Source organism: Lithobates pipiens, unplaced genomic scaffold, assembly GCF_037356315.1.
Source record: "Lithobates pipiens isolate NorthernLeopardFrog02 unplaced genomic scaffold, aLitPip1_a1.2 Scaffold_19, whole genome shotgun sequence".
Lineage (NCBI taxonomy): Eukaryota > Metazoa > Chordata > Amphibia > Anura > Ranidae > Lithobates > Lithobates pipiens.
Genome location: NW_027507764.1, coordinates 4,740,701 through 4,758,687, shown reverse-complemented (window position 1 = coordinate 4,758,687; position 17,987 = coordinate 4,740,701). Strand labels below are relative to the sequence as shown.

Below are 17,987 nucleotides of genomic sequence, written 5' to 3'. Positions count from 1 at the left end.
ACAAAGGGAAAGTGACCAGAAGACACAGGGACAGTGCAGAACAGACACAGGGACAGTGCAGAACAGACACAAGGACAGTGACCAGAAGACAAAGGGACAATGACCAGAAGAAAAAGGGACAGTGACCAGAGGACACAGGGTCAGTGACCAGAAGACAAAGGGACCGCAACCAGAAGACACAGGGGCAGTGAACAGACAACACAGGGACAATGACCAGAAGACAAAGGGACAGTGACCAGAAGACAAATGGACAGTGACCAGAAGACACAGGGGCAGTGAACAGACAACACAGGGACAATGACCAGAAGACAAAGGGACAGTGACCAGAAGACAAATGGACAGTGACCAGAAGACACAGGGGCAGTGAACAGACAACACAGGGACAATGACCAGAAGACAAAGAGACAGTGACCAGAAGACACAGGGGCAACGACCAGAAGACAAAGAGACAGTGACTAGAAGACACAGGGGCAACGACCAGAAGACAAAGAGACAGTGACCAGAAGACACAGGGGCAACGACCAGAAGACAAAGAGACAGCGACCAGAAGACACAGGGGCAACGACCAGAAGACAAAGGGACAGTGACCAGAAGACAAATGGACAGTGACCAGAAGACACAGGGGCAGTGAACAGACAACACAGGGACAATGACCAGAAGACAAAGGGACAGCGACCAGAAGACAAATGGACAGTGACCAGAATACACAGGGACAGCGACCAGAATACACAGGGACAGTGACCAGAATACACAGGGACAGTTACCAGAAGATACAGGGACAGTGACCAGAAAACAAAAGGACAACGATCAGGAGACAAAGGGACAGTCACCAGAAGATACAGGGACAGTAAAGAGAAGACAGCAAAACAGATAGAGGGACAGTGATGAGAAGACAGAGGGGACAGATAGAGGGACAGTGATGAGATGACAGAGGGGACGGACAGAGGGACAGTGATGAGATGACAGAGGGGACAGACAGAGGGACAGTGATGAGATGACAGAGGGGACAGACAGAGGGACAGTGATGAGATAACAGAGGGGACAGACAGAGGGACAGTGATGAGATGACAGAGGGGATGGACAGAGGGACAGTGATGAGATGACAGAGGGGACAGACAGAGGGACAGTGATGAGATGACAGAGGAGACAGACAGAGGGACAGTGATGAGAGGACAGAGGGGACAGACAGAGGGACAGTGATGAGATGACAGAGGGGACGGACAGAGGGACAGTGATGAGATGCCTTCTGGCAGGACAAAAACGCTGGATAGCCGCACACCGGAAAAATCCTGTGTTTTTATTGAAAGTCGTGGGTCACATCTCATCAAATATTCCACAGCAAAGGAAAAGGGTACAAAACTGACGCGTTTTGCACTGGAATCAGCCCTTACTCATAGCTTCACTTAGCAAACACAGGATTTTAAGTCTTTTTCTGGTGTGCGGCTATCCATTGTTTTTGTCCTGCCAGAAGGACAGGTCAGATAGGAGAGAGACAGGAGGACAGATCAGGTAGAGGAAAGACAGAAGAAGAACAGGTCCGATAGGGGAAAGACAGAGGGACAGGTCAGATAGGAGAAAGACAGAGGGACAGGTCAGATAGGTGAAAGACAGAGAGACAGGTCAGATAGGTGAAAGACAGTGGGACAGGTCAGATAGGAGATAGACAGAGGGACAGGTCAGATAGGTGAAAGACAGAGAGACAGGTCAGATAGGAGAATGACAGAAGGACAGGTTAGATAGGAGAGCAACAGAAGGACAGGTCAGATAGGTGAAAGACAGGAGGACAGGTCAGATAGGTGAAAGACAGTGGGACAGGTCAGATAGGTGAAAGACAGAGAGACAGGTCAGATAGGTGAAAGACAGAGGGACAGGTCAGATAGGAGAATGACAGAAGGACAGGTTAGATAGGTTAGATAGGAGAGCAACAGAAGGACAGGTCAGATAGGTGACAGGTCAGATAGGAGAAAGACCGAGTGACAGGTCAGATAGGAGACAGATAGTAGGACTGGTCAGATCAAAGACGAAAGGACTGGTCAGATCAGAGAAAGATAGAAGGATGGGTTAGATCAGAGAAAGACAGAAGGACAGGTCAGATAGGAGAGAGACCAGAGGACAGGTTGGATAGGAGAGAGACAGAAGGACAGGTCAGGTAGAGGAAAGACATAAGTACAGGTCAGGTAGAGGAAAGACAGAAGGACAGGCCAGATAGGTCAGACAGAGGGACAGCTCAGATAGGTGAAAGACAGAGGGAAAGGTCAGATAGGTGAAAGACAGAGGGACAGGTCAGGTAGAGGAAAGACAGAAGGACAGGTCAGATAGGAGACAGACAGAGGGACGGGTTTGATAGGAGAGAGACAGAAGGACCGGTCAGATAGGTGAAAGATAAAGGAACAGGTCATATAGGAAAAAGACAGAATGACAGGTCAGATATGAGACCGACAGAAGAGCAGGTCGGATAGATGAAAGACAGAGGGACAGGTCAGATAGGATAGAGACAGGAGGACAGGTCAGATAGGAGAGAGATAGACGGACAGGTCAGATAGGTGAAAGACAGAGGGACAGGTCAAATAGGATAGAGACAGAAGGACAGGTCAGATAGGAAAAAGACAGAAGGACAGGTCAGGTAGAGGAAAGACAGAATTTAGGACAGGTCAGATAGGAGACAGACAGAGGGACAGGTCAGATAGGTGAAAGACAGAAGGACAGGTAGACAGAGAACAGGCAATGGTACAGGTGAGACAGAGAAGAGGGAGCGTATCCAGTCAGGTAGGGACAGCAGAACAAGTCAGATAGAAGAAACACTGAGGAACAGGTCAGATAGAGGATAGAAAGAGAAACCAGTTGGGTAGATTAAAGACAGGAGAACAGACCAGGTAGAGGTAGGACAGAGGAACAAATCAGATAGAAGAAAGGCAGAGGAACAAGTTGGGTAGAAGAAGGCAGAAGAACCAGTCAGGTAGAAGACAGACCAAGGAACTGGTCAGGTAGAAGACAGACCAAGGAACCAGTCAGGTAGAAGACAGAAAAAGGAACCGGTCAGGTAGAAGACAGACCAAGGAACCAATCAGGTAGAAGACAGACCAAGGAACTGGTCAGGTAGAAGACAGACCAAGGAACTGGTCAGGTAGAAGACAGACCAAGGAACCAGTCAGGTAGAAGACAGAAAAAGGAACCGGTCAGGTAGAAGATAGACCAAGAAACCAGTCAGGTAGAAGACAGACCAAGGAACTGGTCAGGTAGAAGACAGACCAAGGAACCAATCAGGTAGAAGACAGACCAAGGAACTGGTCAGGTAGAAGACAGACAAATGAACTGGTCAGGTAGAAGACAGACCAAGGAACCAATCAGGTAGAAGACAGACCAAGGAACTGGTCAGGTAGAAGACAGACAAATGAACTGGTCAGGTAGAAGACAGACCAAGAAACTGGTCAGGTAGAAGACAGACCAAGGAACTGGTCAGGTAGAAGACAGAAAAAGGAACCAGTCAGGTAGAAGACAGACCAAGAAACCAATCAGGTAGAAGAGAGACCAAGGAACTGGTCAGGTAGAAGACAGAAAAAGGAACCAGTCAGGTAGAAGACAGACCAAGGAACTGGTCAGGTAGAAGACAGACCAAGGAACTGGTCAGGTAGAAGACAGACCAAGAAACCGGTCAGGTAGAAGACAGAAAAAGGAACCAGTCAGGTAGAAGATAGACCAAGGAACCGGTCAGGTAGAAGAAAGATAACAGAATGGTTCAAATCAGAGGGCAGGCCAGACAAGGTAGAAATTAAATAGCAGAGGATGAGGAAAAGACTTCTGGCAAGATCAGAGAAGAGGAAGGCTTGTCACCTTTTCTGCAAAAAAAATACCAGCCTATGATCCCTTTCCTATTACTAACATTGGCAGTAAGTCGCATTTTTACTGGCTAATCTGGTAAAGTAGAGGCCAGGCGCCAGCCCTGGAGAGGGGGGATAGGGAAGAATATGTGAAATGGAGGAATAGGTCAGGTAGATCTTGAGGAACAGGTCATAGAAAGGAGAGAGACGCAGGACAGGCCAGGTGGAGAGCAGATGGTGGAAAAGGTTGGTTATGGATTTATTTCAGAACGGGTTGGTTAAGAAACCAGAGAACGCATTAGCTGGATGATGATGTAGCAGAGAAAATTGGGTACTAGAGCTACAACCCAGCAATCCAGGTGGCATGCAGCAGAAGGCAGCTCATAGAAGAGACTAAACAGAGCCGTTTAGATAGCATGCAGCAGAAGACATCCATCCAATAATGAAGTAGAGCAGCACAGTCCAGGTAGCACATAGCAGAACATGTTGTGTAGAGGTGATAGAGCAGATCAGACCAGGTAACATGCAGCAGAACAGGTCTAGATGCCATAGAACAGAGCATTTCAGGTAGCCTGCAGCAGAACACATTGTCTGGATGGGAAAAGAGCAGAGCAGTTCAGGTAGCATGCAGCAGATCATGTTATGTAGAGGAGACAGAATAGAGCAGTTAAGGTTGTGTGCAGAAAAACACAGTGTCTAGATGAGATAGAGCAGAGCTGTTTAGATGACTTGCAGAATAATATGTTGTGTAGGTGGGATAGAGCAGAGCAGTTCAGGTGGCATGCAGCAGAACATGTTGTGTAGATGAGATAGAACAGAGCAGTTGAGGTAGCATGCAGCAGAACACATTGAGTATATGAGATAGAATGGGCCAGTTAAGGCAGTGTTCAGCAGAGAACATTGAGTAGGTGGGATAAAAACAGTGCAGCAGAACATGTTGTGTTGATGAGAAAGAGCAGAGTAGTTCAGGTGGTGTGCAATAGAACATGTTGTGTTGATGAGACAGAGCAGTCGAGGTAGTGTGCAGCAGAACATGCTGCCTAGATGACATAGAGCAAATCAGTTGCTGTAGTGTGCAGCAGAACATGTTGTGCAGGTGAGACAGAGCAGTTGAGGTAGTGTGAAGAAGAACATGCTGCCTAGATGACATAGAGCAAATCAGATGAGGTAGTGTGCAGCAGAACATGTTGCATTGATAATATAGAGCAGAGCAGTTGAGGTAGTGTGCTGCAGAACATGTTGCATAGTTGAGACAGAGTAGTTGAAACAGTGTGCAGCAGAACATGTTGCATTAACATAGACCAGAGTAGATGAGGTAGTGTGTGCAGCAGAACATGTTGCACTGATAGCATTGAGTAGTTGAGGTAGTGTGCAGCAGAACATGTTGCACTGATAGCATTGAGTAGTTGAGGTAGTGTGCAGCAGAACACGTTCTGTAGATGACATAGAGCAGAGCAGTTGAGGTAGTGTGCAGCAGAACACGTTCTGTAGATGACATAGAGCAGAGCAGTTGAGGTAGTGTGCAGCAGAACACGTTCTATAGATGACATAGAGCAGAGCAGTTGAGGTAGTGTGCAGCAGAACACGTTCTGTAGATGACATAGAGCAGAGCAGTTGAGGTAGTGTGCAGCAGAACATGTTGCACTGATAGCATTGAGTAGTTGAGGTAGTGTGCAGCAGAACACGTTCTGTAGATGACATAGAGCAGAGCAGTTGAGGTAGTGTGCAGCAGAACACGTTCTGTAGATGACATAGAGCAGAGCAGTTGAGGTAGTGTGCAGCAGAACACGTTCTATAGATGACATAGAGCAGAGCAGTTGAGGTAGTGTGCAGCAGAACACGTTCTGTAGATGACATAGAGCAGAGCAGTTGAGGTAGTGTGCAGCAGAACACGTTCTATAGATGACATAGAGCAGAGCAGTTGAGGTAGTGTGCAGCAGAACACGTTCTATAGATGACATAGAGCAGAGCAGTTGAGGTAGTGTGCAGCAGAACACGTTCTGTAGATGACATAGAGCAGAGCAGTTGAGGTAGTGTGCAGCAGAACATGTTATATTGTGTTTTTCTTGCATGCAAACTCATCCAATCCTTCCATCTCCTAAACTCCATGGCTCCCAAAGTGTGGTGGCAGGTGAGGTCTCACCATAGAAATCACCATCGCCCCCCCCCCCCCCTCATGTGCCCATTGGGCAGCTCTGAACTGTGCTGGCCCCTTTAAGGCTTTTCCCACACAGACATGTTGCCCATAAAGGGACATCTGTCCTAAGCTTGGCCAGTCTGCGGAGGCATTTCTGCCATTAACCCTCCACCATCCCCTTTGCTCTTGCAGCCAGCAGCTCCATCAGCCATTCCAAACCTCCCTCTCCTCACCTAAACACCAATATATGCCTTCTGAATGCCACAGCTAACACTGGGCACAGCAACCCCCCCCCCCCCCCCCGTGCCATACAGATGCCTTTCTCTCTTTTTTATTTTTCTTTTTTTCCTTCCACTTAAAGCAACATCTCATTGCCCCCCCCCCCCCCCCCCCCCCAGTTGCCGATATCTCCTGGTGTCAACTCATGTTAGAGGCTTCAGGTGCAAGAAAAGGGGGGACAATGCAGGAACAAGCATCTCTACAGTATGGTACACATGGCTGGATGCTGTCGCCATGGTAACATCCACGGTTAATCACAAGGAGGAGGGGGGGGGGGGTTGAGGGGTGGGGGTGGGGGGGGGGGGGTTCCATACTGCATCCCCTCTCCGCTGACTTTTTCTTCAGTCTCTTTCCACCGCCTCGGCCAAAAAAGAACCCAAGAGGTCGCTTGAAGTCCTAGGCTTGCCCGGTAAGGGGGGTCTCTGGCTTGCCCGGTAAAGGGGGGTCTCTGGCTTGCCCGGTAAAGGGGGGTCTCTGGCTTGCCCGGTAAAGGGGGTCTCTTCTTCTCCAGATTTGGTCTCTCCATTGTGGCTTGCCCCAGTTACTTGCCCTGGAAAATAAATAAATAAAAAAAAATGGACAGCAGCATCAGTGCAGCTTCAGGGGTGTTCTTGCCACCAGTGAGGATGGTTCCTTCACCCAACTGGGCTTTGTCCGGAGTTCAGGATTCCTTCTATTCAAGTTCGAGCCATCCGCAGCTGTTTGGTCTCCATCTCTGGGTCTAGCTACTCCCCTTCCCACCCTCCCATTTTTTTTTTTTTTTTGCAGCTACCAACTTGTGCATCCATCCCAGAGTCTTTGCATTGGCTGCATCAGGACTGGGCTGGCTGTCTGTCTGCAACAGGAGCAGTTTGAAGGCATCTCGGAGCATCCCCTTAGCCTTGCTTGGATAAAGCCGAATTTACTTCTCTCCCCCCTGGTGTGTGGCTTCTTGGATGCATTTTATCCTTTGCTCCTCTGCATCCTCTCCCCTCCTCTTCTCTCTCTCTCTCTCTCTTCTTTTCTCCTCTCACTCTTCTCCCCCACTCTCTCTCTCTCTCTCTCTCTCTGTCTTTCTCTCACTCTAATGTGTGATCTGGAAAGCTTATAAAAGCCTCATGTAATTCTTAATGCAGCCCCTGGCTACGAGGACTGGATCTAGTTGCACAGAGTAGCAACAAAAAAAAAAAAAAAAAAAAAATAATAATATAAAACATAAAAAAAAATAAAAAAATAATAATAATAATAGAGAAGCTTCAGATGCCTCGCAGCAGCGGATCTTAAGCAAAAAAGCATCTCATGGGGAAGGCGATCCGTCTTGTCGTGTCACCAGAGCTTGGTTGAAGAAGACTTTGATTGTTCTATTGGATCTAATCATTTATTGGATTTGTTGTAAACTGGGCATTTTCCATAAAGGCTTGCGTTCCATTTTTTTTTCACCCCCCAGCTTGTCTACCATTGGAGGCAAAAAAAAAACAAAAAACAGGACTGGCTGGGGCTTTGAGACTTTGCACAATTTGGTTATCGGTGGTGGAAAAAGGATTACACTTTGGGGGTGGGGAGGGGGGGCTCTTTTTGGCTTAATACCTGGAATTTGCTACAGAAAGGGAAGAATTCGCAAGTGCAAGCAATCAGGTAAGGAAAAAATAAATAAAAAAAACTTATTCTATTGAATTGTTTTTTTGGAAAATTTTGCATCATGTTTTTTTTTTTTTTGGGGGGGGTCTTGGTTGGATGCTGGTGAAATATTGCTGAGATTTTCAGGAGACGTTGTAAAGCTATGTAGCTATGTCCTCTCATCTATTAAGTTCTCCATCCCTTTCGCCTTTAGGATTGAAGCAGCAGGATCTGGTCCTTAGAGTACATTGTGTGCCCAGCATAAGGAGCCGGGGGGAATAAAATACATGTATGAATATTTTACGGGAGGGATGAAAAAAAAAAAAAAAAGAAGTATTATACCATCATGAATAAATCAGCCCTTCAATAAAGCACAGAGAAGCTTTTAATACACGCTGCTGCACTGGTGGGGTTATTGGGAGGAAGACGGTTCCACTGCAAGAAGTCCATGCGTGAGCTTTTATCAACATAGAGGGTCAGCGGTGAGGACCCCCTACTGCCATAGATCATACTAGCACAGGCTGATTAGCCAGATTGAGGAGAGGAGGGGGATGTATTTAATGTTTCCCTAATGGCATGCCAATTTTAGGTGCTGGTTTTAGCTATAGTAGCCTTGGGTTGAGATCTCACCATGTGCCTCCTGCAACTAATTACATCCCATTTTAGGGGCAAATCAGCATCTGATCACAAATATGTTGGGTTTGTATCATCTGGTGGCATGTGCTTGACTCGGTCATATCTGAATCACCTGTGATATAAGAAAGCATAACATTTATTTTTGATGTTTTCCTTTTTTTTTCTGTTCATTGGTAAGGTGATGGGTGCTAAATGGTGACCTTTATGTGTGCGACTCAATCAGTGGATGTCAGTGCCTAATGAGTCTTTTAATACACCCAGGCTCGGAAAATGAGACATGGGGCTTCTAGAATGTGGGTCTGCAGCTGAATAGACCACACACACACACACACACACACACACACACACACACACACACACACACACACACACACACACACACACACACACACACACACACACACACACACACACACACACACACACACACACACACACACACACACACACACACACACACACACACACACACTACATCAATATGGATAATTACCAGCTAACCTTGTGTGAATCACCGTGCCAACGTAGGAGTCAATGGCACACTTGCCTGCATTCCCCCAACCCTACCATGCCCCCCCCCACCCAATCAAGACCACCCCTTCCTCATCTCAATTAAGATTCCAGAACCCAGACCTTGTCATTTGTTTTTTTTTTTATTTGTTTTTTATTTAAATATTCCACGAGATTTAAGCCTAAAATTTGAGCCTTGAAGATGTGATAGTTGGAGGTGATAGAGACCCCCACACACAAACACCACCCAAAATTCCATTCTGGCTTATGAAACCCATGCCAAGCAGTTTGAACCCAGGTAGTCCATTAGATAAATTCATTACCAGCTAACCTTGTGTGAATCACCGTGCCAACGTAGGAGTCAATGGCACAATTGCCTGCATTCCCCCAACCCTACCATGCCCCCCTCCCCCCCCCCCCAATCAAGACCACCCCTTCCTCATCTCAATTAAGATTCCAGAACCCAGACCTTGTCATTTGTTTTTTTTTTATTTAAATATTCCACGAGATTTAAGCCTAAAATTTGAGCCTTGAAGATGTGATGGTTGGAGGTGATAGAGACCCCCCCCCACACACACACCACCTAAAATTCCATTCCGTCTTATGAAAAACCCATTCCTAAGCAGTTTGAACCCAGGTAGTCCATTAGATAAATTCTGCCATCTGGAAATGAACTCAGACCTTGTCATTTGTTTGTTTTTTTTGTTTTTTTATTTAAATATTCCACCAGATTTAAGCCTAAAATTTTCAGCTTTGAAGAAGCTGGAGATGATTGAGAGACCCCCCCCCCCCCCCCAAAAAAAAAAAAAAAATTATATTCTGGCTTATGAAACCCATGCCAAGAAATTTGAACCCATTAGATCATTTGTGCAATAGGGAAATTAGGAAAAGGGTTCATATTTTGTGGTTGCTTCATGAAAGGTTGGGGTAGATAAGAGGAAAACGGAACAATTGGTTTGCAGGTATGGTAAAGATCCATGTGTGGTCTTTGAAGTCCCTGGAGGACACAAGGTCTACTGGGACTTGTTGAGCTGATCCCTTATTTGTGTTGGCCAATTACCACCCCCCCCCCCCCCCATCTTATGTGCTTCCAGTGAATATATATATTTTTTTTTTGTAGGCTGTCAAGCAATTGTAGATGCCCCAATGGGCAGATGCTGGCCCTTTATGAGGATCAAGAGGCCAATTACCCCCCCCCCCCCCATAGGATCTTATGTGCTTCCAGTGAATATATATATTTTTTTTTTTGTAGGCTGTCAAGCAATTGTAGATGCCCCAATGGGCAGCTGCTGGCCCTTTATGAGGATCAAGAGGCCAATTACCCCCCCCCTCCCCAAAGGATCTTATGTGCTTCCAGTGAATATATATATATATATATATATATAAATATATATATATTTGTAGGCTGTCAAGCAATTGTAGATGCCCCAATGGGCAGCTGCTGGCCCTTTATGAGGATCAAGAGGGCACAATTTGAGTGAATAAACAGGCTGGAGGTTTCGATCAAAAATCCCCCGGAGAACACCACATGCTCACATGCTATTCTGAATTGACTAAAACGCGACCGGTGATTTTTTTTTTTGCAAAAGTGAGAAAATGTCATCACAAGTTTACTGTGATTGCACCTTAAAGCTGCTAAGAGATTCTGATAGCTTGTACAATTACACTGGGAATCTCTAGCTCTATTTTAAGCTCTGAAAAAAAAATAAATAAATAAAAAATAAAAAAAAATAAAAAAAAGAAGAAAAGGGTTTTCCATGGGTTTTCAGCTTTTCCCTCTCCACTTCACTACAATTCAAATCTCTGGCTAACAGCAATTTTCTCCTCCTGGGGTCGCATCGTCTGGCCAGCAAGGGGTTAGCCGGCGGTAAATGGAGGCAAATTGTTTCACGCATTTTCATTTGAATCCAACAGTCTATTGTCTAGAATCCTACAAAAAAAAAAAAAAACACAGACAGGAATTCATGGTGAGTTTGAAAGGCAGTGGGGAAATTTGAATAATGTCTATGATCAGGGCAGATAGAATTACTAGAGACAAAAAAAAATAGCAAAGTGGAATGCAGACCACGTCTAATTTTTATCCAGAAAAACATCCCTTTAATCTCTCTCTAATCTACCATATGCTGCCCAGAGGAGAGGAAAAAATCTTTCAAACAACGATTGTTAAGGGTCGTTGGATAGCAAAAGCAAGGCTGAGCTGTGATCATGAGTGTTGGGATATAGCTAATAATGTGCAAGTAATCAACTGGAAGATTGCCATTGATGATGGAACCACAAGTGGTGCTGGGGCTTATGGTTCCCTGAAGCTAGTAGACCTCAAAGCCTTAGCCCAAGCCCTTCTTATGTGTGCAAGTAGTCAACTGAAAGATTGCCACTGATGACGGGACTACAGGTTGTGCTGGGACCTTTGGTTCTTCTGCAGCTAGCAGACCTACTAAGCCTTAGCCCAAGCCCTTATATGTGCAAGCAGTCAACTTAAAGGTTGCCATTGATGTAACCACAGGTTGTGCTGGTACCTATCGTTCCTCCTCAGCTAACAGACCTCTCTCCAAAGCCTTAGCCAAAACCTCTCTTTTGTGTGCAAGTTGTCAACTGAAAGGTTGTCACTTATGATGGAACCACAGGTTGTGCTGGAACCTATGGTTCTCCTGTAGCTATAACAGACCTCAAAGCCTTAGCCTTCTTAGGTGTGCAAGTAGTCAATTGAAAGGTTGCCATGTATGGTGATACCACAGGTTGTGCTGGGACCTATGGTTTTCCTGGAGCTAGCAGACCTCCAAGCATTAGCCCAAGCCCTTGTTATATGTGCAAGTAGTCAACTGAAAGGTAGCCATTTATGATGGAACCACAGGTTGTACTGGAACCTTTGGTTCTCCTGCAGCTAGCAAATCACAAAGCCTTAGTCCAAGCCCTTCTTATATGTACAAGCAGTCAACTGAAAGGTTGCCATTGACGGTGACATCCCAAGTAGTGCTGGGATTTATGGTTCCCTATGGATTTATGGTTCCCTATGGATTTATGGTTCCCTTCTCTCCAAAGCCTTAACCTGAGCCCCTCTTATATATGCAAACAGTCAACTAAAGATTTCCATTTATAATGGAACCACAGGTTGTGCTGAGACTTATGGTTTCCCCTCAGCTTACAGACCTCTCTCCAAAGAACTGACCCCTGTTTCTCCAAAGCCTTAACCCAAACCCCCCTTATATGTGCAAACAGCCAACTGAATGATTGGTATTGATGATGGAACCACAAGTGGACCTGGGACTTACGGTTCCCCTGCAGCTAGCAGACTTCAAAGTCTTAGTCCAAGCCCTTCTTATATGTGCAACTAGTAAACAGAAAGGTTGCCATTTATGATGGAACCACAAGTGGTGCTGGGACTTATGGTTCCCCCCAAAGCCAACAGACCTCTCTCCAAAAGGACCAAGGACTGAGCCCCCCTTCTCCAAAGCCCTAGCCCAAACCCCTCTTATATGTGCAAGCAGTAAACTGAAAGGTTGCCATTGATGATGTTATCATAGGTTGTGCTGGGACCTATGGTTTCCCCTCAGCTAACAGACCTCTTTCCAAAGCCTTAGCTAAAATCCATCTTACAAGAGAAAGCAGTCAACTGAAAGGTTGCCGTTGATGATGGAACTACTAGCAGTGCTGGGATTTATAGTTCTCCTGCAGCTAGCAGACCTCAAAACCGTAGTCCAAGCCCTTCTTATATGTGCACGTAGTCAACTGAAAGGTTGCCATTGATGATGGAACCAGAGATGTTGCTGGGACTTATGGTTCTCCCTCAGCTAACAGACCTCTCTTCTAAGGGCTAAGCCCCCTCTTCTATGTGTAATTGAGCAATAAACTCATCTTATTTTCAATTTTGTCTGCGGTTCTAGTAATTTCTTTGTTGCCCTTGCTCCCGTCCATCCATCATATGTTCTTTTGCAGGAGGCAGCTAGTTAGTTTCCAGTGAGAAATAATATGATCTAAATCACCCCGGGAATGATTAAACGTCCACTCCTCTGAGAAGCGACACTCCGATCATCGCCCCCCTCTCAAAACGCACTTTCCGATGGATGTTTGTCAGGAATCATTGACATTCCGGGCCAGGGCTCGGCAATTGACTTGAATGGTGATGATGATGTGATTTAAGGCGACTGGGGAAGAAGTGGCTTATTGTGGAGCAATTTCGCAGGCTGCGTTTAGGAGGGTTTGCACGCGGAGTAGGCAACCGAAGGGTGGAGAAAAAAAAAAGGGGGGGGTAAAATATACAGAAATGTGGTAAGGGAAGTAACGGTTATATGGAAAGCACGAGAGATGTTGGATTCTCTCTGGGCAAGGAGCGATGGAGGTGTTGTCCGCAGCAACCCGGTTAGCTTGGATGCTTCAGGAAGACGAATCCGGAGGGTTGCAATAGACGGGCGTTCTCTCTTTTATTAATTAGCTTCAATTTGTCATTTACTAAATACTGAAGTCCTGACATGTGATATTTGTAATACTAATGATGACTAAGATATGATAATTATTATAATAACGATGAAGATGCTCTCTTTAAAAATTCATGTATCTATTGACATTATATTGTCTCTGACTATGAAGGTGTATATGCACAGAAGATACATCAATTATGTATAATCTGCTCATATATACATATATGAGCAGATGGTACATATGTACACCAATCCCGATTGGTCCACCAGCCTGAATACACATAACAATTGGGTTCATTTAACCCCCCGCGTCCGCCTGCCTCAAAACCCCTTCCGGCGTGATTGACAGCTGCCTAAATGCGCCGTCTCCCACCCTAAACGGTTAAGTCAACAGGAATATGCAAATATTAATTCAGTCCGAAGCCTCACTCATAATTCCATCCCTCCCCATAGACCAGCCATAGCTCTTAAGAAATGAATCATATTTTCTATCTCGTTAAATGCAGCATGTGATTGGGGTTCGGATGATTAAGAGATCTCGCTAATATCTCCGAACCAAAGCAATAGCCCGCAAAGGATTCTGGGTAGAAAATAAAATAAATAAAATAAAGGGGGTAGACAAAAATAAAATAATTTCCATGGGGTGGCGGGGGGCTAGGGGGCAAGGGCAAACCCCTACCAATGTCGAATTCTAGCCCTTTGGAATGGAAGATGCGGGAATGCGACCTGTTGCTGTAATTGCACAGAAAGGGAAATGTGAATAATAAGACCAATGTTCTCCTATAGCTGAGCTAACTTTATGGCGTTGGGAAAAAAAAAAAGCTGAAATATTCACCGTTGAAACCTAGAGGGCGCCAGATAGTCACTTTCCGCCTCAGTCGGGAGAAAGGCGCACAGTGCTGTACTATAGTCACTGCAGATACAGACAAAAAAATATAAAGCCTCTTACTATGTAATGCTGTCAGCCAGCAAATGCCAAGCTACTTGCGCCATGCGCCGCCACGCTGATGTGTGTGGGGAATGACGTGCCCGGCATGCCATTGTGCCCACCACAGCGGCAGGACACACAAAGGTTAATTGCTCACAATACCTTATGTGATAGGCAGGCATGTACTGGCTATCGGGACTACTGGGAGTTTCCCGGTGGGCCGATGGCTCAGTGGGCCACTCTGATGTAAGGGGGCTGGTGATGGGACACTCTGATGTAAGGGGGCTGGTAATGGGAAACTCTGACGTAAGGGGGTGCTGACAGGACGCTCTGATGTAAGGGGGTGCTGATGGGACACTCTGATGTAAGGGGGCTGGTGATGGGACACTCTGATGTAAGGGGTGCTGATGGGACACTCTGATGTAAGGGGCTGGTGATGGGACACTCTGATGTAAGGGGGTGCTGATGGGACACTCTGATGTAAGGGGTGCTGATGAGACACTCTGATGTAAGGGGCTGGTGATGGGACACTCTGATGTAAGGGGGGTGCTGATGGGACACTGATGTAAGGGAGTGCTGATGGGACACTCAAAATGTAAGTGGACCGGCCTGGATGAAGTCCAGGGCCAAATTTCTGTCCCAGTCCAGCCCTGGTGATAGGATGAGGATGGAGGGCTCATAATGGACACCAAGATATCAGCAAACCTGTGTAGGATTCCCCCATAGGCGGATGAGGGTCTTAAGAATTGAAGAACTTCCTCTAGAACGGGGGTCAGCAATCAGTAGATCACGGACAGGTGACTGGTAGATCACGGTCTGGGCTTTCTGACCGACCATTCCAAAGCAACAAACAGAGTGCAGTGCAGAGGGACTACTTGTAAAGTTGGAGCTCTAGTAGGGTGCTAGGGCCACGATTGCCGTGCAATGAATGCGATTGCAACACGGTAGTCCGGTACGGCAATTAGAGGTTTGAATCTAGTGTGAGGAGGCCACACTGTGCCCGGTGATCTTTGACTTTTTCCATGTTGTTCGGGTAGATCTCCACCTCTTAGAGGTTGCCTACACCTGCTCTAGAACAAAGGGGCAATAATAATGGATAGTTGGCAGTAGGGCGGTTTACCTAAACCCAACTCTTCCTATAGCTGCTGTGAGTAAACATATAGTCATGAACTGAGAAGATTAGGGTAAGTGCTCTACTGCCTTCAGCGAACAACAGCAAGGCCTGTATATAACAATTCACAGAGACCAACATTTGTCAAATGTAGTAAGACATCAAGATTGGACTACGAAACTTTAGGTTTCGTAAAAAAAAAATATCTTTCAAACCATCAGTGAAGGCTCTCGCTTGTCTAGGTTACGGTATAGCTTCGATCAGCCAACAAAAACCTCCTCCTCGTGCCCAAAGCCCGGTATAAATCCAAGGGGGATCGGAGATTCGCTGTCCAAGGGCCTCGGCCATGGAATGCTCTACCAATCAACATCCACCTGGAAGAAAATCACCTGGCTTTTAGGAAAAAACTCAAGACCTTCCTCTTTTAGCAGATGATCAAAGCTCGCCACAGCGCCTAGAGGCGATTCAGTTCGCATTGTGCGCTATACAAGTATTTCATTCATTCATTCATAGATCAGTGGTCTCCAAACTGTGGCCCACGGGCAGATGTGGCTCTTTGCCTGCCTATATTCCGACCTTGGAGCGCCATTTAATAAAATCAATGATGGGGCACCAATCCATCCACTGGCATCAGTGATGGGGCACATTCCATAGATTGTCACCAATGATGGGGCACCATTTCATCCACTGTTTAGAAAGTTTAGAGACCCCCTGGTATAGCTGGTAAGAGCCACTCAACTGGGCGTGCTTCTAAAATATTGAACATTTAAACTCCATTTGAATGTTGGTTGGTTGAACTAAATGTTTTTTGTTTCTTTTCCAACCCAACTATGACCTACGTCTACTAGCTACCCATACATTTTGGGCAGTTTTCCAGTATCTGACCAAATGGACAACTCCATTTGGGGGGGCTCTAACTGTAAGCCAGGTCTGTGTGGGTGTCTGTTGTGTGTTCAATGGCACTGGACCATAAGAAGTGAACATTGGTTCTGATGGATCTACCATGAAGTGATTTTTCCTTCAAAGACGCAGATCTGTGGTTGAAGTATAGTATAGATCGGGGTTTCTCAACCAGAGTTCCATGGAATATAAATATATAAGAATAACTCTAAATATTAAATTATTAAGTCCATATAAATAAATTAATCTGAACAAATTAGTTTGTAAGTAATGTGATAGTGGGTCAAATCTCCTTAATAGTATCTGTCCATCACCAAAAACCGCAGTGAATCCACCACCAGCTGTAGAAACCGCTTACTAGCTCCTGTAAACCCCTTATTACACAGGGTCGGTGTATGCCTGTGGCTTAAAACCCAGCCGGGGGGGGGGCCTTTCTCCACATCTCAGGGTTCCTCCACGCCTCCAATATGCTCAATGAGTTGAATGGAAATTGGGTACCAAAAAGAGACGAAAGGTCCCACATAGCATAAAATCTTTGGTTGGTGTATTGGTTAAAAACACTTACAACAGTAAGTAAATAAAGACCTAAAGTTTAGTGTGTCGGCTGGCACAGAACCAAACAAACCCATCCATCGGGACACAAGGGAGATGGTGACGTCAACACGTTGCTCCCTCCCACGCGTTTCGTCAGAAATGACGTCGTTTTGGGGCACAGGCAGCGCATCGTGTCACCATCTTAAATACACTACAAAATTAGCCAAGCCTTGTTCTGAGTCTAAGCCTGCCAACCCAACAGTACATAATTAGATATCAAGTCTCTAAGAGTCCCATGGAAGCCTAGAGTTCCTCCAGAGCTAAAAGTTCCTTGAGCAATGAGCAATTTCTGCCTCTCAGATGAGTTCCCATTGACGTGATTCATCTTTTTTAGCCATTTATAAGGGGGAATTCTTCCGAATGAGCACAAGTGCAAAGAGCATTCACTGACCATCACACTAATGTATCATGATGATGTAGATATAGTCCATTTTAGAAGGGGGTTCCCCCGAGACTGGAAATTTATTTCCAGGGTTCCTCTGTGTTGAAAAGGTTGGGAAAGCTTGGTATAGATGGACCATGTTCTGGTCCTAGGCTGTTAGCGCTCGAATAGCAACAAAAGAAGCACTCACCAGATGGTGAATTCTTAGAGGTGTACTGAGGAGAACTTGGTACAAAAGTTCATCTCACTTGGAGGACTTTTTGAAACATTTAATGGTTAAGAGAATGAGAAAGATCCAATGCATTTTAGGGGGGGAAAAAAACGATCTGCCTTTAGTTCCATCAGGAGACACTAGTCTTCATCAAGCCTCAACTCCGATCCCTTAGTGCAATCCCTACACATGTTTAGATGCCAAGAACTATTTCTTTATCTGGGAACCTTCCTACATGTGTAACCGTTTTTGGATGATGCAACTAAAATAAAGATGCATGCCCAATTCATTCTCTACTTGGCTCCTGTAAGCCTTCCTGTGGAGACTAGATCTGCGGAAGACTGTTGAATATTGCCTTTGTAATGGTCCCCATGGACACAACTCAATGTATAGTCACTCCAAATCCCCCACCCCAGTACAAATAAACCCCATAAATTTCCCCATCTAGCACAAATCCCCCTTCACCATAT

The 17,987-nt window shown here is 45.7% G+C and overlaps 1 protein-coding gene across 1 annotated transcript in view; it reads left to right on the top strand.

Moving 5' to 3' along the window:
- Positions 1-6,595: 6,595 nt before the first annotated feature.
- The window catches only part of ADGRB1 (adhesion G protein-coupled receptor B1), an 819,205-nt gene continuing 807,813 nt past the window's right edge, over positions 6,596-17,987 (top strand). The window contains 1 exon segment of the mRNA XM_077490484.1: positions 6,596-7,848. The gene's annotated coding sequence lies outside the window, so the exon portion shown is untranslated.